Source organism: Anastrepha obliqua, chromosome 3, assembly GCF_027943255.1.
Source record: "Anastrepha obliqua isolate idAnaObli1 chromosome 3, idAnaObli1_1.0, whole genome shotgun sequence".
NCBI classification, from domain to species: Eukaryota; Metazoa; Arthropoda; class Insecta; order Diptera; family Tephritidae; genus Anastrepha; species Anastrepha obliqua.
This window is the reverse complement of record NC_072894.1, coordinates 127,146,460-127,172,204: the sequence shown is the minus strand read 5'-3', so window position 1 is coordinate 127,172,204 and position 25,745 is coordinate 127,146,460. Positions and strand designations below refer to the sequence as shown.

The window sequence follows — 25,745 nt, the reverse complement described above, 5'->3', positions numbered from 1 at the left end:
GTTGAGCATCTAGCACCTGGTGACTACCAACAACAGCCACAAAATGCGCCACTCAACTTCAATTCCAAATCTCAGAGAGCACATTTCAACATGACAGTATAAGCGAGCAATAAAATCATCACCTCAGTTAAGAAAAGTGATTTGACTTAGTCGAAATATTCACTATTTTAAAGCCGAGTCAAATAAATTAAATAAACAACCGCCAAATTATCATGTGTTTAAGCTGAGCTTCTCTTTCAATTTATGGTGTGAGTTTTGATGTTGACCTGCAAATAGAGCAACGCATTTGCATATATGGCGCCGCCGACTGACAGATCGTTTTTATGATAAGTTTTAATTAGAACAAAAAAAAAACAAAGTACCACTGCCGTTAAAATTATCTTCGATTGACGGTACTGCTGGACCGATAATTGCAAATTTTTCCTTAAGGGGACCCGGTGGTCTAGAAATTTCCAAAAATCGATTTTTGGTTTTTCGATATTTCGAAGGTATAGTATCTTAAAAATCTGTGAAATCTTCATGCGGAAATTCCCAATATTATAGCTTCTACAGCTCATTAACTAGGTAGAGAGCGGTTCGCGCGCTCCTGTACCTCAAACTTTAAACTCATTTATCTCGAAACGACTTTTGTTCGGCCTGGTGTTGTCAAAAAAAAAAAGTTATTCAACCGAATCGTCCGAAATTTTAATATGTTGTGCACAACATCAATGGATATCGCCCGTACTAGAATCATACTATTATTTCAATTATTTCGTATTTTTTGATTAAGAAACTGAAAAAAACCGATTCTTAGAGTGTCAAATTCAAAACTCCGTCATTTTGTCAATTTTTTTGTGTTTCAGTCAATTAGAAGAACCAAAATGGATAACACCGCCCAGGTCCAATTTTTCGGGAGTGTCAACTTCAGGGCCATTTTTAAAATTAGGGCCTGTTTTTCATTTTTGTATCAAAAGAAGTTAAATCAAAAGCCTAAAAACTTTAAATATCCTTTTTCTTTTTTTATTGCACAAAAAAAACAAATCCTGAACATACCCTAAATTTTCGAGCGCTAGAGCACCGGGACCCCTTAAATTAGATCTTTTGTTGTCCAACGAGTACAGAACAAAGTGTACACATATATATGTACATCACCTATGCAAACGAAGTTTGGTTTAGTTGGCAACTAGCACTAACACCTACAACAATGCCAACTATGAAACCAAATGACTGATTTTAAACAAATGCTAGTGAGAGCCTATGAATTTTAAATTATATATAAAATATATAAAATACAGTTGCTGGTACTTTTTCTAAATTTTTCGAGTGATAGTAGTAAAAAAACTGAGAGATCAAATATTGCATTGTTTTATTTGACAAGATGCCGTACTCTTCTGTTCTCAGTTAGCAAAACAGATCTCAGTTTTGAAATAGAAATTTGTTTCACTTGTTCAGACTTTCCAGCTGAGTAACACAAATATCACATATTTATAAATTTGCGTGCGTAATGCATACGTAGTACGCATTACGGCAGTAGCTACATATATTAATCGCAATTGCTTACGTGCACATGCCTGTATCTACATCTATAAGTACGTATGTATGTATTTATTCATACATACTCGTAGTACGCTACATATATACAAGCCGCAGACCCTCCATGTGTGCTTTTCGCAAACATACGTATTAGGCCGGGTCGATTTGTGGAGAGGCAAAAAAATCACCCATTGCTCTGTGAAAATCATATTCTAGGGATCAAAATAAGAAACTTTGCCGAAGAACCATACCTCTAAAACGAATTCTGATGTCCCTCAATTTGGGTCGAACTTTTTAGTTTCTTTTCTCATGTAAAGGCCAAAAATGGTGATATTTTGAAATGATTGTATGGGGAACCCCCCAGGGGAGTTCCAGGGGGTGTGCCACTGGCATGGGTGGATCGGCCGTCCAAAGTTAGTGGGGGTCGGTCATACATTTGGACTCGATTGGAGCACTCTAAATGGGTCAAAGTGGGATTTTTCGTTCGACCCAAATTTGGGGACATCAGAATTCGTTTCAGAGGTATGGTTCCTTCGGCAAAGTTTCTTATTTTGATCCCTAGAATACGATTTTCACAGAGCAATGAGCGATTTTTAAATCGACCCGCCCTAATACGTATATATGCGTACATGTAGATTCTTTTGTAAAAATAAACAAAATTATAACATTATCAATGTGACTCGAATAAAAGTTTTTGTTTCTTTGACAGCTCTCTTGTATTTATAAACTCTCACGCGCTCTCGAAACAGTGGCAATGACAGCTGATGGCAAATGCCGCCTTAATCGCATACCTTCACTGTTGGTTACACCAGCGCTACCAGTTAGTAATTCGCTAGCTATCATCGTCATAACATTGGTCGATATTGGCGTAGGAAACGCTAACACCGCCGACATTCAGTTCTCACAACCGCGTATTGTATTTATCACGGCGGGCTTGTTTGACTTTAGTACATTACTTTCCACGATCTCAAATATTTCCTACCATTTGTGTGTATACTTATTATAAATACATATGTGTGTATACTTGTATATAAGTACATATATACAATTCTTATATACTATTCGCGTTTCTTTGCACAGCCTTTTCTTATCTTGGTTACATTTGATTTTGGCGCATTCGATGAAGCCATTTTTTATAATTCCCAACAAAATTTAATAACTTTACATTACCTGCCATCCGACGACAATCTAAAGTAAAAAAGTTTTGAAAAAGTGTGGCGCCATTTGTGAAAAAGTGTGCAGTGCCGGGTGAGTAAAATATTTGCAAACAAGTCCCTAGGAGTTGACTACAGTTGGTCTACAAAATTTGTTCTTTGAGTTGGTATATTCGTGATGAGTGCATAAGAAAGCTGTTAGCTATCAGCTATGAAGTAATGTGTGTACATATGTATGTATGAACATGTGGACTTTGCTAACCAGATAGAATTTTAGAGCGAATTTTCAATGAATTATTTCTTTTTCATTTTAATAAACTTAATTATAATTATATTCTCGGAACAGAATGCGGCGTTAGTTTTTGGTCTCTTTTATTTAGCATAGAATGAATGAGAAATGTGCACGTGTATGCACACATGTAAACACATGTGGATATGCACAATAGGTACATACATACATATATGATGAACTTATAATTCATTATCACTACCGATCTCTAGTTAATTTACATGTATACAAAGATACATTAGATGAACGTACACGCGCATAAGTTCGCATATGCACACATGCATATGTATGTATCTATGTATGTACATATATCTTTTCCCAGTATTATGCTCTAGCTATGTCTGGACTGGGGAAAATATTTATACGTTGAAGCTTATATGTATTTGTATATATTTACTGAAAATATAAGAATGTTTAAGCACATGCACGTGTATATGTATGCGTTGGATCGGACACTCTGTTTAGTTGTTCAATATTCTTAAGAAAATTCTTATCAAAAATGCTTGTGGTTTAGATCAAAGTATTTGTTGCTTTATTTCTGTCCCAGGATTTATTGTTATTATGGTGAGACTGGTCACTCTCTACGACTCCTCTCCCATATAATACATACTAATATATATGCATGTATAAGTCCACCGAATGTAGGTACATACATGCATACGAATATACATACATATGTATGTATCTATTCTTTGTTTACAATCTGGCACCCATTTACTTGTGACGTGAGAGCGATTCAACAAATCCAGAGAAATCTATGCGATTGTTCATTGAATTTACTTTAATAGGGTTTTTCATGTTAATTCAATTAAATATTTTTTAATTCTATATAAAAAAATAATGTATATACATACATATGTAATTGTGCCACTATTTTCTTTACTGTTTTTTCTTTATATTAGCATATATTTTTACGTATGCACATATACTTGCGCACATATGTGTATATACATATGTACATACATATGTATGTACAAAGTGTAAGTACGTCAAATATTCATTCAGTGGGTCCTTAACTCGATTATGCATTTGTACTATGCACTTTGAAAATACAGTGAGTCCAAATGAAAATCACACAGCACCAACAACAACAACAAATCCTTTATGGCTAACTTTTTCTTGAAAATAATAATATATACATACATATGTATAAATAAACATTATATCGTTCCCTTAGTATTAAAATAGCCTATAAATTTTTTGATGTTTTGAGAAAATGAATTTCAAACTTTTTGTCGAAAGTAGCTCTCACTCAAATCTCGTTATGTCTGTAAATATTTATTATTTTTTGACTGACGTTTTGACCCACTTTGTGGAACTAGAATTTCACAAAATTTTGACCACATATAAAATCGACGATGGAGAATCCAAAAATTCAATAAAAAAATAATAGCGTATGAGCACATACATAGGCTATTGTTATACTAAGGGGACGATATATGTATGTAATTATTTTTTGTTACTTTAGTAAGGAAACATTTCATGTAATTATTTTTTGTTACGTTTAGTAGGGAAAAATTTCATACAAAAAACACCATCAAAAGTGTAAAAATCAAATTCAATCAACGCAAATATAAAAATCGATCCAAAAACTATTGTTACTTTTCGAATATTTTGAGAAATAATTGTTAATTAGTTGATCGTGTTGTCGAAAAAATCTTTGACAAACTTAAAAAAATCAATCAAACAATGATAGAAAAGTTTCATACAAATTATTAAAATGAGAAAAACGTCTAAATGATTTTGGTTAAGCGTGTCAGTCGTCTCTTCATTCATTCGGGCTTCCCAACTAGTAGGCACCACATCGAATACTATCAGAGCTGGAGCGCTTGTATCCATTCGTACACCATGACTTGGACCGTGAAGTCGTTCCACTAGGTCCACTCCACAGTAAAGCTCATACGCACCATTCCATCGTCCACTAAAGTCGTCCAACACGCAAAGGCCTATAAAATTTCCACAGAATCTTTCTTCGATCACTTCATGGGCTCTCTCATTATTATTCTATAAGGCGTATGCAATGAAATGTTTACTCATATAAGAAGTTGTTGTTCGTCAAAAGAACATCTCAATTGGGTTCAATCCGTTCAGAGAGATCATTCCTAGAGTTTTATTTCAAAAAACTATGAAATTACAATAGCAAATAATGTTTTATGCTTATTTTTTCGTGGGTATTTTCCATGATTCATAAAGCCGTGATTATCTGGTCAATGATAGATTTAGCAAGCCTAAAGCTACATAAAGCTAACTCTACACGGCTCTCATCATGCCCGTCCTAACGTATGGCGCAGAAACGTGAACGATGACAACATGCGATGAAGCGACGCTTCGAGTGTTTGAGAGAAAAATTCTGCGGAAGATTTTTGGACCTTTGCACGTTGGCAACGGCGAATATCGCAGGCGATGGACGCCATAGACATAACGCAGCGAATAAAGATCTAGCGGCTACGTTGGTTGGGTCATGTCGTCCGAATGGATACAAACGCTCCGGCTCTGATAATATTCGATGCGGTACCAGCTGGTGGTAGCAGAGGAAGAGGAAGGCCTCCTTTGCGTTGGAAAGATCAGGTGGACAAGGACCTGGCTTCACTTAGTGTCCAATTGGCGCCGGTTAGCACGAGAAAGAAACGACTGGCGCGCTTTGTTAAACTCGTCCAAAATCGCGTAAGCGGTTATCGCGCCAATTAAGAAGAAGATAAAGCTACATAAGCTACATGCTCCAGCTAGTTAATCAAAGGTCAGCTTTGAGTTTTTACACAAAACCTTCACAAGACCGTATATGCAATACTAAGAATACAATTCCCCGAAAGTTGGTGTAGATTACTCGATCGTCATTTTTTTACATTGGTCATACTTAAATGCAGAAAGATCACACCATTTGGGTACTTTAACTTCTGGTTACCAACTAGGGGGCGAACTGAAGGGAGGAAGCAATCACTCAAAGGTGCTCAACTTAAGAGCTCATTCAAGTTTACAGTGAAAACTATTTGCAATGATAAAATGGGAATAAACTGAATACGAGAAATAACTGAGGCACCTACAATTATTTAATTAGAATACTACTGACTAGAATTTTTGGTGGTTTACGCGTTTTGGTTGTTAACAGGCAACCAGACAAATTAAGGTTTTAAAAATTGTCTTAGTATATAATATTTAGTCACACTCCCATTATCATAATCTTTTGCATAATATTTTCAGGTATTGCCCACATTTTTTTTTAAGTATAGATAACACGACATTCATGACTTATCTACGTCATTTAGTGCTCTGTCAACGTCGAATTGATTTTTTTGGACATAGTAGCGATAGCAGCTCTTAGTGGCGTTCGTGTTTTTGCCTTTATAGTTGAAAAGGCAGAGTTGTTTGTGGTATGTCTTACGTTATATGTTCTTGTATACATAATTATACATACATAACTAGCTGACGCGGCGAACTTTGTTCCGCAATAGAGGCAAAAAAAAAGGAGATTTTTGATTTTATTAAGTTAATTTTTTTATTAATCAAGTATTTCAATGAAGCTTTAATAGATTGCACTCTTCAGTTAAGCACCTTGTGATACACGACATTTTTTGTTTTATTATGAGGTGCAAGAACAAACAACGCAGATGGTTCTCAGAGCCGTGAACATGCCACATATAATTGACCATGTGAGAAACATTGATTTTCTAGATTCAGACCACAAACTTTCAAGGATTGGCCTTGTGATTTGTTAATGTTCATGGCGAATGCAAGAGGGATCGGAAATTGAAGTCTTTTAAACTCAAACGGAAGATCGGTTGGGATCATCGGGATCCTCGGAGTGAGAATTCTTCACCTTCGAATTTTCCTTTGAGTATCGTTGCGTAAATCACATTGTTCATCAATTTATTTACCACCAAACGTAAAGTTTTGGTGGGCTTATGTTTCGAAGCATGATTACTATGGAGCCAACTTTTAGGCGTAAATTGTGCGGTGGTAAGCCAGGCAAATCCAAGGAGTTTATAAATTCAATTGGATAGTTGGTGGCTTCATCTTCATTTGTTACACAGTCAATGGATTTGAATGAATGCATTGTTCCAATGATATCATTTTGAATTATGTAGTTTAGATCATCCACATCTTTATTTTTAGCCGCTAAAATTGCTTATTTTTGTAGTTATTAATGATGTTTGGGAATACTTTATTGATAAGTTCGTCTTTCGATGAGACAAAGTTACAGAAATTCTGAGGAAATGAAATCAATCTGCTCGATTCGTCGACAGGTACTCGATAATTGCTCAGAGAAATCTTCAGTAGATGTATCATTAAGTAATGCAATTCTCATGTTTGTTGTCAGCTGAAGTTTCTTCACATAGCGCCATAGATTCGATGATTTGAGGCAAGCGTTTATTTCGTCAGCAGCCGTTGATGTTGGAATTACTGGCAGTGTTTGGCGGAAGTCGCCAGACAGTAAAATCATTGCGCTTCCAAAAAAGTCAATAATGGCAATTTCACTCCTCCACTAAGGCAGCACAATCCGGGCGTTTCTCCGGAAAACTTCAATGCGCCAAAATACTCGCAAACAACGTTCATTGGCCCAATGCAAACGCTAAGATGTAAGCAGTAATCAGTGTTGCAATCATATCGAAACGCTGCTTGATTCAAATCAGTACTTGATAATTCTCTTCTTGTGCGTCGAAAATGATCTACATACTTGTTGATCTCTGTTATTCGTTCGACGATTTCGCATTACCAACCGAGCCGTTTCACGGGCTGCCTCGCTTTGCTCTTGTGATTAAGAAGCACGAAGTCGAGCCATACTAACTCGGCGCTCTTCACGGGCAATTCCTTGCCCTTCTTCAATCGTTTCATTCGCAATGTTTCGTATCCTTCTTGCATTACGGCTTTGTCGGGAAAGATTCGATCGTCTTGGTCGCGGCATTGATAATGATGATTCAAAGAGAATACAACTTACTGTGATTATATATTTCTGACAAAATTTATATTATCAAATTTTCTACTTAACCATAGACAAAATTACGTTTAGCTGTCATTTGCGTTTTGTTATTCCATATCAGATGCGTTTTTGTTATACCACATTTTATAGTGGCTCCACGGAAACGCATTCGAATGGAATAAAAAGTATCCTATGTCCGTCTCCTGATTCTAAACTACCTCTTCACCAATTTTGAGCCAAATCGGTTCAGCCGTTTTCGAGTTATAAATAGTGTAACTAACATGACTTTCTTTTATATATATTATATAGATATTCGAATAGCTCAAAAATGGGGTGTTTTTAAGAGCTTGAGAACTTAAAATGATTTATTGTAATAAAACAGAAATATTGTTGAAATGCATTTTTTTATTATAATCTGGTAAATAATTTCATGGCATACATATATGCGGCATATGTCCACCGCGGCTACGAGCTACATGGTCCATTTGATCAGACCAATTTTTGACTACTTATTCCAATAAATCTGGCCGTATAGGGTCAATGATAACTTGAACATTGCAATCAATTTTTGTTGGAGGTTTACTTCTTTTCAAAAGAAACCAAACAGGTTTATTTTTCTCAAAGTAAGTTTCCACAATTTGGAAACGTTGTTTTGGTGTTAAATGATGACTTGCCAAACCTTACTGCACAGAAATGTCAACACAGTTTGCAATTTTCAGCTATCAAACCATAAGTATAGATATCGATAGTTCTCATAAAGCTGAAAAAAACACCCGACGCATAACGCTCGCTTCCTGTCAGAATGCCATAACTCAAAAAGTTCGAGAATTCAAAGTTTTAAATTTACTACGCTTCGCTAAGTAAAAGTAAATACACATTTTCGCCTAATCAGTTACTGTAAATAAATATTGTTCGTGGTCATTTCTGGATACTAATCTAATACAAATTTTGAGATTATGAAACTCTTGCTGCAAGTGAACGATACATAAATATGATGTAACATGAAGACGTCAATATATTTCTAGAAGTAGATTAATTTAATATTTTTATGGTAACAGCTTAAATAAAAGATGAGGAATAAAATTAATCGTAGCCTCATAAAATAGGAATAGGGGGTGTTGTTGTAGGGATTGTTTTTGATGCCGTGCTCAAAATATTAACTCTATAAGAACATGTTCACACACACATATATTATATAGCAGTAAAAGCACAGACATATGCAGACGTCGTGTTGTCGCTTTCAATCTTTTTATATGTACATACAAATGTATTTATTAGCGGACCTGCACTTGAAAATTTCTTGCTTTCCAAAAATAAGTTTTAGCCAAATTTTTTTTAAAGCTTTTCAAAGCACAAAGGTCGCGGTTTATTTTGGGTATAGATTTGAAACGATTACCAGTAATTGCAAATATTTTTGCAATTTACGTATGTGTATATTTACATATATGTATGTATGTGTATACAATAACGCGTTTTAATGTGTATTAATGTTCAAAAAATGTTCAATGGCGGCTGCCGTAGCCGAATGGGTTGGTGCGTGACTACCATTCGGAATTCACAGAGAGAACGTAGGTTCGAATCTCGGTGAAAACAGCAAAATTAAGAAAAACATTTTTCTAATAGCGGTCGCCCCTCGGCAGCCAATGGCAAACCTCCGAGTGTATTTTTGCCATGAAAAAGCTCCTCATAAAAAAGATATCTACCGTTCGGAGTCGGCTTGAAACTGTAGGTCCCTCCATTTGTGGAACAACATCAAGACGCACACCACAAATAGGAGGAGGAGCTCGGCCAAACACCCAAAAAGGGTGTACACGCCAATTATATATATATAATGTTCAAAAAATTGGCAACCGGAATACATTTGGTTACCTCTTTAAAATAGATTTTCATTTTCGTTTCCCATTATAAGCAATACACCCAATACACACAATGGAACAACTAAAGGAAACGTCGTCTTAATTTCTTTAGCGTTTTTGGAGTTAAGTGCATACGTAATTATTCAAAGTAAACTGTCTGGGAGAAAATAATTCTTGATGGAGCAAGTTTATAGATGGAGTCACAGGCAGGCTACTTTACAATTGGTTGTATTCAAATATATTTACCTTGAGTTTATAGAAATAAATAAGTTTTAGGGGGTCTTTACTTTCATTGTTTTACCTTGGCGTGTGTTATGTAAGAATCTAGAGGACAGCACTTCAGTAAATTTTCCACCAGAGTGCTCGTTTTTGAAGAGGTGGTACAGCTCCTTCAGATTCATATTAGGCTGTTTAATAAGATACTTAAAATGTTCAAAAATATTTTTTAGTAGAAATTCACGAAATCGGTAATGGATTTATAATAATGCATATATGTACCCATTTTGCAAAGTATTTCTTAAACATTTTGGCCTATTTATAAGACACATTTTTTTTCCTTAAAGTTATGTACTAATAAATATATTAAAATTTTTGCGACTTTAAAAATAGAAATAATAATTCTCGTGCGAATGAATTCCAATATCGCTAAGTGTATGGGCCTAAAGCTTCATAGCCATAGCCACAACCATAACCTGACATTACAGAATTTGGCGATTAGTCATGTCATAACCATAAATGCCTGATATTGACGTATAATTAATTACAACATTTGCATTTTTTTTCATAAAAACGCGGACAATTTTCCACTAAGTCAATTAATTTTTCGTCGTTTGTTTCTTATATTCAAATTTTTATCGTAAACAACAAAACAAATATAAATTATTTCGCAGCTGCTTACGGTTACGGTGGAAAACTAAAATTTATGGTTACGACATTATGGTGCGACATCTATAATCGTTTACAGTGATGCCAACACTGATTGCTATGGTTACGGTTATGGCTAAGGTACGGCACCCACTAATCGCAGCTTAACTTTTAATTACAAAGTAAAATACACACATACAGAGAAAATAAATGAGTTCGTTTTTAAATTAAGACTCATATTGGATGTATGAGCACTTGTAAATAATATAGTAAACTGGATCATATGTACATGTCGGAGCGTTGTTTTCACTCATTATTCCTTTTGAATAATTTCACAATTTATGTAAACAAGTTCTGGTCTAGTGCTCGGCGCAATCTCAACTGGCTGACAGCCTGACGGACTTACGAAACGGAGTCTCTATAATTTTATCATCTCATTATTCTATTGCTCTCTTCGTTTCACTTATGTATTCCTTTATTATTAACTTTTAATCCAGAAATTTTCAAAATATGTTACATGGAACACCACCAAATTACATGAAACACGCCAAATTACAAAAATGTATAATACTAAAACCTTTTTCAGAAACTTTGTTGGGATTTTCCTCTTTGTCTGTTTAAACAGTATTATCTCCACGTTCGAAAGCCAGATGGTTTTTTTATGGGATACTTTTTCATGTTAGAAATTTACTTTTGCTATTGAGGCGAAATCGGCCGTGCTCCAAAAATAAACATACATATGTATTTTATTACAAATGTCTCAGTTCAGGTGAAATCTGGTATTTTATAGTCTATTTATATTCATTTTCATTGAAATTAGTTAATATTTTAATCAATGCCATGGCTATGTGTATTATATATTTAGTTACGATAAGTAGTAGGCCTGGCTTAAAGTGTATCGATCAGTGTCAGTTCCCCAGGTACAGGGTACATACTAAATTCTAGGTTGATTTTGCCAGTTGATATTTAATAGTCGTAGGGAATGGACGATAATAACGGTGCAACAACGTGTTGAATTTATTTAAATACATTAATTGTTGAGATGTTTCGGTTAAAAGGAAAAATTTATATGTTTATTTTAATATCACTAACTCGAATTAAAAATAAAAATAAACTCAACCATTAAATATGGTAAATAAAAGCTTAACTCATTTAAAAATTATTTCAATTATTTGCAAGTATGTGTAAAAGTGAGCATTTCCTTACATATACATACATATGTATGAATGTTGACTGATTTATGAATTCTAAAACCTAACATTGTAGTAAATACAAGTTTATCTGTTGCGTTTTAAATCATAAATTCCAAGGGAACGGCCAGGCTAGACTTCTCAAGATTCTACTCGTGCGCTCCACACTAATATTATTGTAGTATTACACAAATATAAATATATATGTACATATGTATGTATGGTGTGAAATTAATATCTTTATCTGCAGTTTTTTTTTTCAAAATTTACTATAAGAAGATCAGCGAAAAGCGTTCAATTAATAAGCACCTAGTTTTTGGGGATGGCTCTGTGCAGTAATAAATTGAATGAAAAGAAAATTAAAAGTTTAACTTTCTTGACGCATGTTGGTGCTTTCACTTTGCGATTTTCAAAAGTTAACGCTTCAAGTTTAAATTTTGATGATATTTAATCTTTAAAATCGAGCAAATATTTGTTTCTTTTCGGCCAATGAACGAAAATAAAATAATGGACTTTTTATCTCTATTTGAGAAAGAACAATCAACATATTCGCCTCGTTGTCAATCACATTTAATGTCGTAAAACATCAAACTTTTATAACCTCACCGATTGGTATGCATTATTCTCGATTTCAGCCTAACCCCAGAATGGAAAATTGCAAAAATAAATTAACTTTCAATTTTGGTGTTTACCCAGAGAATGCATTAAATTTACATACATACATACATACATATGTATTTGAAATCATTGCCGCGACTAAACAGATTGCAAGTGCATGGGACACAAAAATAAAACCTAAGTGCATGTGCATGTGTATGTGAAATAAATATTTATGTATATGCGGCTGCCATAACTTAGTGGGTTTGTGCGTGACCACCATTCGGCAAGACCCAGCTTCGAAACCCGCAGTGAGCATTAAACATCAATCTATAGAACAATTTTTTTTTCTAAACAATAATAATATAAGCATATTAGTATGGAGAAAAAGAAATAAATTATTTTTGCGCAAATGGTTTAAAACTGTTTTATGGTCCATCGTTAGCTCTTGGGCGATGCTACGACTACTAACATGCCGGTCAACTTCGATTATTTCTGTGATTTTTATCGACATTTCCGACATTATCGACATTTTCTTTAACATCAAAAATGCCTGGACGGAATCGGTGAAACTAAAATTGCACGTAATTAGCTGGTACAGTACGGTACCAAAAACTTCATTAAAAATTTCAGCGGCCTGGCTTGCATTCTCGTACCAAATTTTCTCTTTGTTGACTTCCATTGTTAACACCCTGTAACTCACAACTAAGTGGAACAAACAAAAACTGTAACGATTTTTTTAGTATGAAGTGCAAGCTGCATAATCTTTGAATTGTTTGATCGATACCTTACGAGATATCGATCACAACTACAGCCATCCACCGAAAATAATGAATTTTTTTTTGCCCAAATCGGCAGGCAATAGTAAGCCTCTAATTTTATTTCAGCCACGAAAGAGCTGCTTATAAAAAAAAATTTTCTTTTCAAATTTTACCAACCACCTAAGAAAATGTACACGCCAAATAAGACCTACTAATGTTAAACAGATAAAAGTCTTCTAATAATACTTTGCTAAATTATTATTTTTTTATATATTGAATATATTTTATAGAAATAAAGGCCCTATCTATGACCCACTTTTGCTCCATTTAGACATTGGGTGTTTTGAGCTCACTTTCTATGGCCCCACTTAATGTTTCTAGTTGAAAGCTCATTATTTTGTTTGGAATATGGGTAAGACTCCGTCAGAAAATATGAGATTTGCAAGTGGTCTTTCGATTTCTTTGAAACTTTGAGAAATATTAGTTCTAGGTAAGATACATTCGACCCTAAAAGGATTTTGAAAAATTTTCAAAATTGAGTCATCTACGCCATGTTGAAAATCGGGACCGTGTTTTTTTCAAAAATCAATATTTCTTGAACCGTTGGATGGATTTCAATGCAATTTACAGGCAATATAGAAACAAATAAGTAGTTTAAATTAGTATTATGTTAAAAAAAAATTTCGAAATTTTGACCAAAAAAAAGTCAAAAAAATTTTTTGAATCAATTTTTAGTTGATTTGGCCAGTTTTTTAGATTTTCTGTTATACACGTAACGATTCCTTATGATTTAACCTTTATTTTGAAAAAAAAAAAATTGTATGGTGTCTATAATAGTTCTCGAGATATTGCGATTTTAGTGGAAGCGCGCATCGTGAAGTTCGCGCTGCGTTATGTGTTCCTGTATGAAGTGACTGGAGCAGACTGCTGCAGGTCTGTGCGCGTTTTTCTACTCCCGCGCTGCGTAACCGCGAACTTCACGATGCGCGCTTCCACTAAAATCGCAATATCTCGAGAACTATTATAGACACCATAAAATTTTTTTTTTTTCAAAATAAAGGTTAAATCATAAGGAATCGTTACGTGTATAACAGAAAATCTAAAAAACTGGCCAAATCAACTAAAAATTGATTCAAAAAATTTTTTTGACTTTTTTTTGGTCAAAATTTCGAAATTTTTTTTTAACATAATACTAATTTAAACTACTTATTTGTTTCTATATTGCCTGTAAATTGCATTGAAATCCATCCAACGGTTCAAGAAATATTGATTTTTGAAAAAAACACGGTCCCGATTTTCAACATGGCGTAGATGACTCAATTTTGAAAATTTTTCAAAATCCTTTTAGGCTCGAATGTATCTTACCTAGAACTAATATTTCCCAAAGTTTCAAAGAAATCGAAAGACCACTTGCAAATCTCATATTTTCTGACGGAGTCTTACCCATATTCTAATAGTTTTGGTATATTAACATACACTTCGTCTTTTAAATATCTCCATAGACAAGTCGTGTGCAGTTCAATCTGGTGAACGAGGTGGCCAAGGGAAGGCTGTAGGAACGTATCGTGGGCTAAAACATTTGCGGCAATTTCGCGGCGTTATAACATTTAATCGTAAAATTATAATAAAAAGGCGATAGTTTTAACGTGTTGTTGTGTACTCTATGCATCCATTCTTAATTTCTAAGAATTCAATTGTAGAACGTAAGAAGAAAAAAAGTTATATAAAAAAATATGTAAAAGAGTTATTCGTGCATATGTATTTACGTAGAAAACAATATTTCTTCGCTCTGTAAAGGCAATAAATCTCAAACAGTTTTCTTCTGGTTTTCATTCGATATTACAAAGTAACTATTTACAATGAAATTATTATTATAAAAAAAATTTTTATACTCTATAAACAAAAATTTCATTTGAAAAGCATACATATAATCCAAATATGGTGGTATCATCGGTGAACGTTTCGATGGCATAGTTTTTGTATTTTTCTGTGACTGAAAGTTAGACATGCCATTTAATATGTACATTTATATATAGTATACTGTATGGTATATGTGAATATGTATGTGCTTTCATTCCGTTTCATTTATTCAATTCAAAACATATGTGAGTACAATGAGATTAATATTTTTTTTAGTACAACAGTCAACGTTGGGCATTAGCAATAATCGCTTGAGTTAGAACCCATGCTTTCGAGGAAATACCTGTGTTTGTATGTATAGAAACCGTTATATTTGTATATTTATAACTTTTTATAACCATTGTTAAAGAGGTGAGAATTTCACATAAATGTATACATGCATATTATTAGGATAAGTTATCAAATAAACACAACCGAATTATTTCTTAATGCGATTTAGGCGGTTATTACTTGTGTCCGTATAATACGTGTATATGTATTTATGTATATACATATGTATGTATATGCAATCAATATGTGATGAGCTAAATTTCTATTATTTTTCTAATGTAATCAAAGGTTAATGGGTTTATGCTGAAAATGACGTAAACGCAGTCCCCTGTCAGCTGTTACGATCAAACTAATGAGAACCCCGTGTAAATGAAAAATTCCTTCCTTCCGTATCGTAGTATTGTAGATTTTATTTCACAATATTTAAAAATTCCCGTAATACCCTGTCAGCTGATTGCTCTCTGACCACACCGTGTTGCCAAGCAGTACATTTCGAAGTCATTTACAAAATAAACTTAGAAAAATTATAATTTTTATTAAAATAACTTAAAAACACTGTTGAATCATGTTAATTATAGATAAATGAACTATTTGCATTTGTTGGTTTTTGGCTTTGGTTTATTAAACAATGAAAAATTGTAACTGATAACGCGGATGTGTGAAAAAGTGTGTTATCAGAAAAATCAATGGCAACATTGTGTAGATACAACCAAACACATACACACACAAACCGACGTATTGTGTAAATATGTAATTAAAAGAACGCAGTTGTTCTCTCGGGATGAGTTTTTGTGCTCGTTAGGGGCTGCAGTAAGGGACTGCGTACGTCGTTCACTGTTTTAAATATCGTGAAATACATAAAATCTACGATACGGAAGGAAGGAATTTTTCATTTACATGGGGTTCTCATTAGTTTGATCGTAACAGCTGACAGGGGACTGCGTTTACGTCGTTCACTGTTTTCAGCACTACATTTGTACAAATATACATACATACATATAGTACATATGCATGTATGTAAGTGTGCACTCATCCCGCAAGAAAATACACTGATCCTGAACTAGTTCACCATTAACGCGTTTGGAAGTGTGATTGTTTTATTTACTTCTCCTTTCCCCAACATGATCGGCAATAATGGATACAACAACCAATTACTAACCAATTCTGCACTTGTGCTTCCGCGACACGCTCACGCATTTGCTGTCCAGCAGCTTATATGTGTGCGTGTCGGGTGCATGACGCTAATATCTAAAATTTTTGATTTTCATCATGCAAAAGATGACAACATGTATGTGTGACACGAAGCAAGTATGTGTGTCACCCGACACGCACACATATAAGCTGCTGGACAGCAAATGCATGAGCGTGTCGCGAAAGCATTATACTGGTACAAGTGTAAGCTTGATGTTAAAATTCAAAATAAAGAATTTGAAAAATCTATAATGAAATTATTTTCCTGGAGGAAATTGTTTTTTTTTAAGGAACCTCGAATTTATTTCAGCATTACCTGTGACTAGGACTACAAATCTAATATATTGGATTAATAAAAATACTTGACGAGAACAAAATCAATAGTGATGGAGCTCTTCAACATGTATTTTTCTTGAGACCGAGGATTCGATACGTTTTAAAGGGTGCTGAGTAAAGTATCGCAAATCCCTTTATTCGAATGCATCAATGTGGTATATCTATGTTTAGGCCATCATAAGTACGAGTTCAAAAATAAGTACGTGTTCAAAAAGAGATTTCTCAAATTTCGATTTCCGATTTTTTTATTTGTTGTGTTGGTACATACATACTATATGTACTGAACGTATGTCTTGTACATAACACATGGGCTGAAAAGTCCCGGGTATAACACATAGATGACACTAGTGTTATTGTATTCACCCCTTTATCAGTTAGCATTAACCTTAAAAAGCCAACTGTTAAAATTTCATGTGCTCTATTTGTTAGTTCGTGAGTTACTGTGCTAAGAGTAAAGCTACTGTTGTTATTTTCAAAGCAATGGATCGAATATATTTCTTGTTTTAATTTTACACTGCTTCTTACCGTTGCTTACCGTTCAAACGAAGCAATGGCTTGTAAAGTGTTATGGGGGCTCCGCTTCATCAGAAACAACAATTAAACGATGGTTTGCTGACTTCAAACGTAGACGTAGAGACACCGATGATGCATAAGGTAGTGGACGTCTAAATGAGGCGGTAACACTAAAAAACATCAAACAATTAACGAAATCGTTATGAATGATCGAAAAGTGAAGTTGCGTTGGTTAACTGACATCGTAAGAATATAAAAAGAACGTGTTAGCTTTATATTTGACTAATTCGACTATGAGAAAGATCTGTTCAAAGTGGGTGCCGCGTTTGCTCACTTGACCGAAAACAAGAACATGTTGATGATCGCAAAACTATATGAATTAAACTTCGAATTGCTCCCACATCCACCGTATTTGTCAGATTTGGCTCCCAGCGACTACTGGCTGTTTGTAGACCTAAAAAATGCTCGCCGATAAGAAACTTCGCTCGAATGAAGAGATTGTCGCTTAAACTGAGACCTATTGTATTTTAAGACAAAGGAGAAATCGTTCCACAAAAGTAGTATTGAAATGTTAGAGCGCGTTGGAATGATTGTGTTGTTCTTGATGGAGGTTAGGTTGATGATTGAAGCTAATTTTAAATAAAAAAACGTGGTTTCTTTGTCAGGCCCGGTTCTTTTCAACCCATCGTCGGAAGACCTCCGACCATACAAATGTCGTTTTTGGTCCGAGATGGCTCGAGAATTGGAAAAGGCGTTTACACGAATGTTTTATAAAAGGTGGCGCAAAAGTAACCTTGCGATGATTTTTGGCTGTAATTAAAAAAAAAAATGAAAAACTTTGATTCTTCTTGTGGATTATTTTCATTTGGTCTTTTAATTTTTTTTACATCAAGTCGAGAATATGATGTCATGTAAATGGCCGCCGCCACAGTTGATTGCCATTTGAGCCCTTTTTATGGCATTTTCCATCACTTTGGCCAAAACTTCTGGCGATAGGTCCTTACATTCTTGATGGATATTGTCTTTAAGAGCTGCAAGAGTCTGAGGCTTGTTGACATAAGCCCGCGACTTCAAAAAGTCCCACAAAAAGAAGTCTGGAGTGGTCAAATCAGGCGATCTTGCTGGCCAGTGCAAATCGCCAAAACGGGAGATTAGGCGCCCGGCAAATGCATCCTTCAGCATATCGGTTGGGGCACGTGCAGTGTGTGCCGTTGCATCGTCCTGTTGGAACCACATGTTTTCCAATCCCAATTCATCAAGTTGCGGCAAAAAGAACTCGTTGATCATTGCTCTGTAGCGCTCACCATTCACTGTAACCGTTTGGCCCGCGACGCCTTCGAAGAAAAAAGGTCCGATGACTCCTCCAGCGAAAACAGCACACCATACAGTGACTCACGCGGATTTTCAGTGCCGCAGAAGCGTAAATTTTGCTTATTTACGTACCCGCTAAGATGGAAATGGGCCTCATCACTCATGATTATTTTTGATGAAAAATCATCTTCCTCTTGGTGGTGATTAAGGATGGCTTGAGCGTATGTTAGACGCGATTTGCGGTCAGCAGCTAACAGCTGATGCACCGTCTGGACTTTGAACGGAAACATCTTCAAACCTTGTACCAAAATTCGCTGTAAAGACCGTCGACTGATACCCATTTGCGTGGCACGTCGTCTGGTCGATGTCGACGGCGCTTCCATAACATCCTCGTCTACAGCAGCAATATTCTCTGCAGAACGGTTACTTCGGGGTCTGCCACGCCTGGCAGCATCTCGTGTTGAGCCAGTATCTTCGAGGCGAGCGGCTACACGTCGCAGTGTTTCACCAGTAGGCGTTGGACGGAGAGGAAATCTGCGACGAAATTCACGTTGTGCCAAAGTCAGCGACCGATTATTGGTCAAATAAATAGTCAGCAATTTTCCGCGTTCTGGAGCAGTGTAACGTAACATTGTTTATTAACGTGTATTTCGCATGTGTTTACTACACAAATGTCAAAACAGAACTGACATTAGGGGCCAATCGCAAAATTTATAGCATTTTCTGATAGGAGGATTACTTTAGCGCTACCTGTTATACGAGGGGGATTACTTTTACTTCAAATATTTTTCTAGCAAAATAAAAAGTCACTTTACTTTTTAATCACACCTCATAAATTTGTACTGCTTTCGCTGATATCACTATAACACATTCTGCAACTAATTTCAATTGAGAAGTGTATAAATAATTTTCAAGCATACCGGAGTCAAATTAACTTTAATCTTTAGTGTTAATCAAAATTCACAATAATTAGCAAATTAAAATGTTCTGAACGTAATTATAAATAAAGCCAGTAAATATTTAATTTAAATTTATTTATGATACTTTCATATACAAACGCAAAACCTATTTATATAAAACATATTTAGTATTACAGTATACTTTTGGCCAGTTGGAGAATGATAATTGAGTTCAACTTTTTTTAAATGTTATTGCTAGTTGAGCTCATACAACTGTTAAGTATGAGTTCAAGTTGAAAATTCATGTTTTCTCTATTAACTGAGGAAACATTAAAATTCCAGCCAAATACAAAATTACCTCCTAGCTGGTCTGATCATTTTCCGATTGAAGAAGATTGACGCTTTGAGAAGTTAATTTTGAAGTTCAACATTTCCCAACAGTCTCCACATTTCTTAATTAGTTTACTTTCTCTCTGAAATATCCACGCAAACTTTCACGGTGCTAAAGTTTATGCTTAAAAAGCTTCAGTCTTTCGCTCATTACTCACGATATGAACTTATAAAGGAAGTGAAAAGACTAAATAGCTGGTAATTGGGAAAGATTATTGGCGTGTTCTTCTTCTGTTCATAATGCCTAATGCGAGATATGTTACAAAAGCCACACTTCATCTGAAAAGCTTGTAAAAAAAACCATGAAACCACAACTCAGAAAAGTATCAATAAGAAAATAGTTTATTTAATTATCTAAAAGAATATAATTTGCAAAAAAGAAAAAAAGGTAGAAATGTGCATCTAATTCTCTCATTTTGGTTTCTTTTATTCCTGAAAATATGAAACAAACTCGAAATTTGCCTTACTAGGACATATTAAATGTATTATGCGTACATATATGCAAATGCATATACATACATATGTAGGGTTGGGTACGTAATGCTGTATGATACAATATTCTGTTTACAAAATGCTGTATACAAAATTCTGTATTTCAAAATTCTGTAAAAAATATTCTGTAATGCCGAAATGCTGTATTGACGAAATTTTGTATTGACAAAATTCTGTATTGACGAAATGCTGTAAGTAAATAATAGGAAATACAACAAATTTTATAAAAAAGTGCGCACTTTTTTCTTCAGTTTCGATAGAATCCACCGTATTTTTGCGTAGAACTCTTTTTCGCGTGGGCGGCCTTCGGCCGCGCTTCAAAAAAATAACCCTCATCAGTCCAACTCCGGCTACGCAATCCACCGTATTTTTGCGTAGAACTCCTTTTTTCGTTGACTTTTGTCAACACCAAATTTTTTCAATACAGAATTTTGTTAATACAGAATTTCGTCAAAACACAATTTTCTCAATACAGAATTTTTTTAAGACAGTACAGAATTTTGTTTTTACAGAATTTTGTAAATACAGAATTCTGTAAATACAGAATTTTGTTACGTTAATTTACAGTATTTCGTACGAAAAGAATTTTGATATACAGCATTTTGTAGGGATCCCACATATGTATATATATATGTACATATATTTTAAAAAGCGCATTGGTGGTCTGATTTTGTTATAGCCTTGTTTTTAATAATAAGTCCATGACTCGATTAAAATTTTAGTCGATTTCAACCTTTTTTAATCGCACGTGCATATGTATCATATCACATATGTACTATATGAGTGTGTGTGTATATACGTACATATGTACATATATTAACTGGCACCATTTTTCAATTAAAACACTTAAAAAGCCGCGCAGTCGATTATTAGTTTCATACTCGCACAAATTAATTTCTGTATTTGAATTAAATTTGCGTCTGTAGAATATTCGTTAACACCTCCCCGTCGTTGTTGTAAAGGTTGTATGTACTTATCAAATCTATATGTACACTAGGGCGGGCCAAATGTTTTCTCTACTTTGTTTCGGGGGCTGAAGCATTCTACTAGTAACTCTGAATAAATAAAGTCCAGGGAGTTACAGATCTAAGCTCGAGCTCAAGCTTCCTTATTTTTAATTTTAGTTATTAGTCTCCAATATTTTTTTGTAATTAGTTTGAAAAAAAATGGTATTTATGTGATTTTTGGGTACGATAAAATTATTTTTTTAGTTTATTTTGCTTAAGCCGCTACGTTAGGCAGAGTTAAATCAAACAGATTTTCACATTAGTTTAACTGTTGTGCCAACATGTCAGTTGGGGCTCGTGATCCGCTTGTTTTCCCAATGCATCATATAGATGACGAAATTACAGCTCATTAAAATGTACAGGACACAACAAGTGTACTAGTGACTGCATTTCGAATTGTCTAATTACGCTATGGTATACAACGAAAAAAACAACGTTCTGACAATGGATTCTGGTAAATTATATGTTTATGGACGATTTGAATTTTACGTCTAAATTATATTTTAGGAAGGGTCAAATTTCCCCCACCTGGCACATTCTTGTTGTAAATCTGCATAAGAAACTTCATGATCATTACATTTTAGATTTATGACATGCTCTATATAAAAAACAATGAGGAAAATTTTTGAGAAACAACTCCCTAATTGATGCACCTCCCACCAAAATAAACCTACTCTATTCGGATGACTTCCACCCGGGACTGCCTATTTGCATTACATCGAGGTGGAGCCGTGATTGTATATATTGACCACAATAAGAAACTGCGACCAGGCCCTCTGTCTGGGACGTATGAAGGTAATACGTGGAAGATAGTCTCCAATTGCTTCCACTGTAGGTCGAATTAAAAGGAACATCAAAAATGCGGTAATGTCATGACATACGAGTATACCTTCTTGTCACTGTATGATTTGGTCGTGAGTGATCGCAGGCGTGTGTGATTGTCGTCAGCTTGTCTCTAGTTGACCTTCACTGGAACTCTGATTCTAAAGTAATACAGACTCAGGCGTCATAGCTATCAGCCTCTAGCTGCTGGTGTTGAAACAGTTCTCTCCTTCGCCTTTCTTCATCGAGCTCACTCAGCGACCGCATCACCAGCTTAGTAAACTTGCACGCCGAGAGTTTGGAGCTGCATATAATGTTTATTAGATCAGACACACTCGGTTGTATGCTACACGCCAGAGTTAACTTCTCGCGCCTCTTGCAAACCGAAGACAGTAGAATAGAACATTTTTCACGTCTTCGAGCTCTTCAGGGCGGATGGGGCCATGTGGTGAAGCAGCCACACCAAATCTGTGCAAATAATGTTAAAAGCACCCATGTCTAGTCAGAAACTGTATTAGGTAAAAGTAAAAGTCAACCAAAATCCGCGTTGCAACCATGTGTTCACGTTCGGGATGAGCTCGGGTGTCCAGCGACCAGTGGAGGATGAGTACCGCCTTCGTTGCCATACGTTAAGCGTTGAGCTTCTTTCCTCCCGTTTCTGCTCCCTTGAAGGTCTTGCACTTAGTCCACCAAAGAGGTGATGTAATTCACGTGCACGCATATCCAGAGGAATTTTTCCGGCAATAACACAGATTGCGTCTTCGGATGTCTGGCATTGCGCAGGTGTACATCTCGAGCTTGGGACCGTATTGGCGCGGCATAAAACAAGAAGGAGTCTGTAACTTTGAAGAGAAGTCTTCATATAAATGGTTTTCCAATAAGAGGTGTTATTCCCGTAAAAGATCAATGGTTTCGTTGCTTATGTGTAGCGCCGTTTCGTTGAAAATAAACGTTGTCCAGATCAATACCATCCAATTCCGGCGGCCCATAAACCGCACCAAACATTCACACGTTGAGGATAGAGAGGCTTTTCTGCCTTGGATTTTCTGAGCCCCAGATCTGACAATTTTGCTTGTTGACGAAGCCACCGAGGTGGAAATGAGCCTCATCACTCAAGATGATTTTTCGATGGAATTCCGGATCATTTTCATGCATTTCAAGGACCCAATCAGTAAAGACACGACGTTGTTGATGATCGGCCGGCTTGAGTTCTAGTGTTAACTGGACTTTATGAGCCTTAAGATCCAAATCTTTATGTAAAATACGGTACAACGACGTTTGTGGAATGCCATAGAACGACGAGGAATGGACAAACCTGGGTTTTCTTCAACACTTTCGGCTACAACAGCAATATTTTCGGCTGTTTATGAGCGACGTGCACGGGTTTTATTCTTCACATCACCAACTTGTTCCAACAGCTCGAGTTTTTTCACCAATTTCTGTATTGCGGTCCGACAAGGTGCTTCACGTTGACCCAAAAATCTTCGAGTTTTACGAACCGTCTTTGCCAATTTTTCACCATTTTTATAGTGAATTTTAATAATTTCAATCCAATGTATCATTCCATTTTTATTAATGGCATAGTTTCTACTTGTACTGCCTGTACCTTTTATGTAGATTATGAAAATATAGTACAATACATACATGGTCTTACGTAATCACAGTCATTCATTGTTCGTCTTTAAATCAATATACAAATACTAACATACATGTATATATACATAAACATATGTACATACCAAAAAGCGCTACAAATGTATCAATTTTTTCTTAAATAGTTTTTGTAATAAGTAAGCTTCTAAAATCAGATGAAAATGTTACAAGTCAATGCGGCTGATCGATTTTAATCGAGCTGAAGATGTTTTGCCCTAAAACGTCCAAAATATTAAGAAGCTCGCCACCGCACAGAGCAAAGCTAGCAATTAAATGATAACGGCTTTTAAGGGATAGAGTTTCCAATATATCTGGTTACCACTGGTTTGTAGGGGCATCGGTTTTATAGGTATTCACCTCAAATAACTTGAGCGTGTGGTGCTTAGCATATCGAGATGTGTTAACAACATGCTTTTAGCTTAATATAAATGATGTGGACATTGACGATAAGTGGTTTAAACAATACCGTGTGCCATTCCACACAGCCAACGGAACTATCAGCGTTTTGCAAACGAAATTTGTGGAGAAATTATTTCACGTCATTCTGCAGCAAACTGATAAACAATTTAAGGCCTTTATATTGTTTTCTGTGGCGCCATAATGGTAGAGTTGAGGGGAATAAACGAAAAACAATGAAGCTTCCTAAGATAGAATCTCAACTATGCCAAAATGTCATTGAAAATTTCACTAAACCCACATAAACATATATACACAAATATGTACGAGTATATTATTCATTATTCATATACTTACCTATAAGTATATTTCAAAGTCACCCGTCTCTTCAAATATCACTTAATAATCTTACCAGCCAATCGCTTGTTGATCTGAGTATTTTAAATTATATTTATGTATGTGATTTGTACATATTTTTTTTTAATTTTACTGTAATCTTCAATCTGCCGTAAGTAGATGTTTCCGAAAACTTATCAGCAAATACGAAGATCATGCATTTACTCGCATGATTGTTATAAATAAATTTAAAGCGGTGGCATGTCAACAAGAGAAATTAAACTATTTTCTGATAAGTGATATTATTCTATTTATCGCTTCATTAATGTTGCTCTAAAATTATGAGTGATTACGGATGAGGTGACAATTTTTACTACTAATAATTTGCGTGCTGAAGCATTTAAAGGTCGTAAATATGCGTATGCCAAAGAACATTTAACTTTATAGTGGTATTCTAGAGCAACGCTTTAGAATTAAATGAAGCAAGTAATTCAAATGATATTGTAATAACTCCGTAATCACTCATAACTTTAGTGCAACATTAATGAAGCGATAATTGGACTAATATCATTTATCAGGAAGAGAAAATAAATCAATTTCTCTTATATGTATATATGTAAATATATATATTAAAACTAATAACGGTCGCCCCTAGACATGAAACAGTTCGACATAAAAAACATTATTAAGGCGCGCACCCAAATTGGAAGAGGAGTTCAGCTAAACATTTTACAAATCATGTACACTCCAATTATACATATATGTATGTGAATGATAACATTTATTTATTTAGTCTCGTTAATAATAAATATTTTTAAAACATTCAATAAGTTACTTAGAATACTAGAAAATAAATATATAGATCAAGATTAGAGTATGCCGCTATTATTTGGAGACCGTACTAAATAGGTCTGTCTAATCGGATTGAGAGAGTTCAGAAAGTCTTTCTTCGTTTTGCGCTCCGATCTTTAAATTTTTCTGAACCTGTACCATCGTACCGCTCTCGATGTTTATTGATTGACTTAAAACCTCTTGATAGCAGACGATCTATTCTATCGTGCTCATTTATTA

At 35.0% G+C, this 25,745-nt stretch overlaps 1 protein-coding gene across 2 annotated transcripts in view; it reads left to right on the top strand.

Moving 5' to 3' along the window:
• The first annotated feature begins 2,330 nt into the window (after positions 1-2,330).
• LOC129240527 (protein I'm not dead yet) overlaps positions 2,331-25,745 on the top strand; it is a 52,743-nt gene continuing 29,328 nt past the window's right edge. Inside the window, exons 1-2 of one of the 2 annotated variants that reach the window (XM_054876386.1) lie at positions 2,331-2,499; positions 2,593-2,760. The gene's annotated coding sequence lies outside the window, so the exon portion shown is untranslated. Of the gene's footprint in view, positions 2,527-2,592; positions 2,761-25,745 lie in introns of both variants that reach the window. The other variant, XM_054876387.1, reaches the window with a different exon arrangement.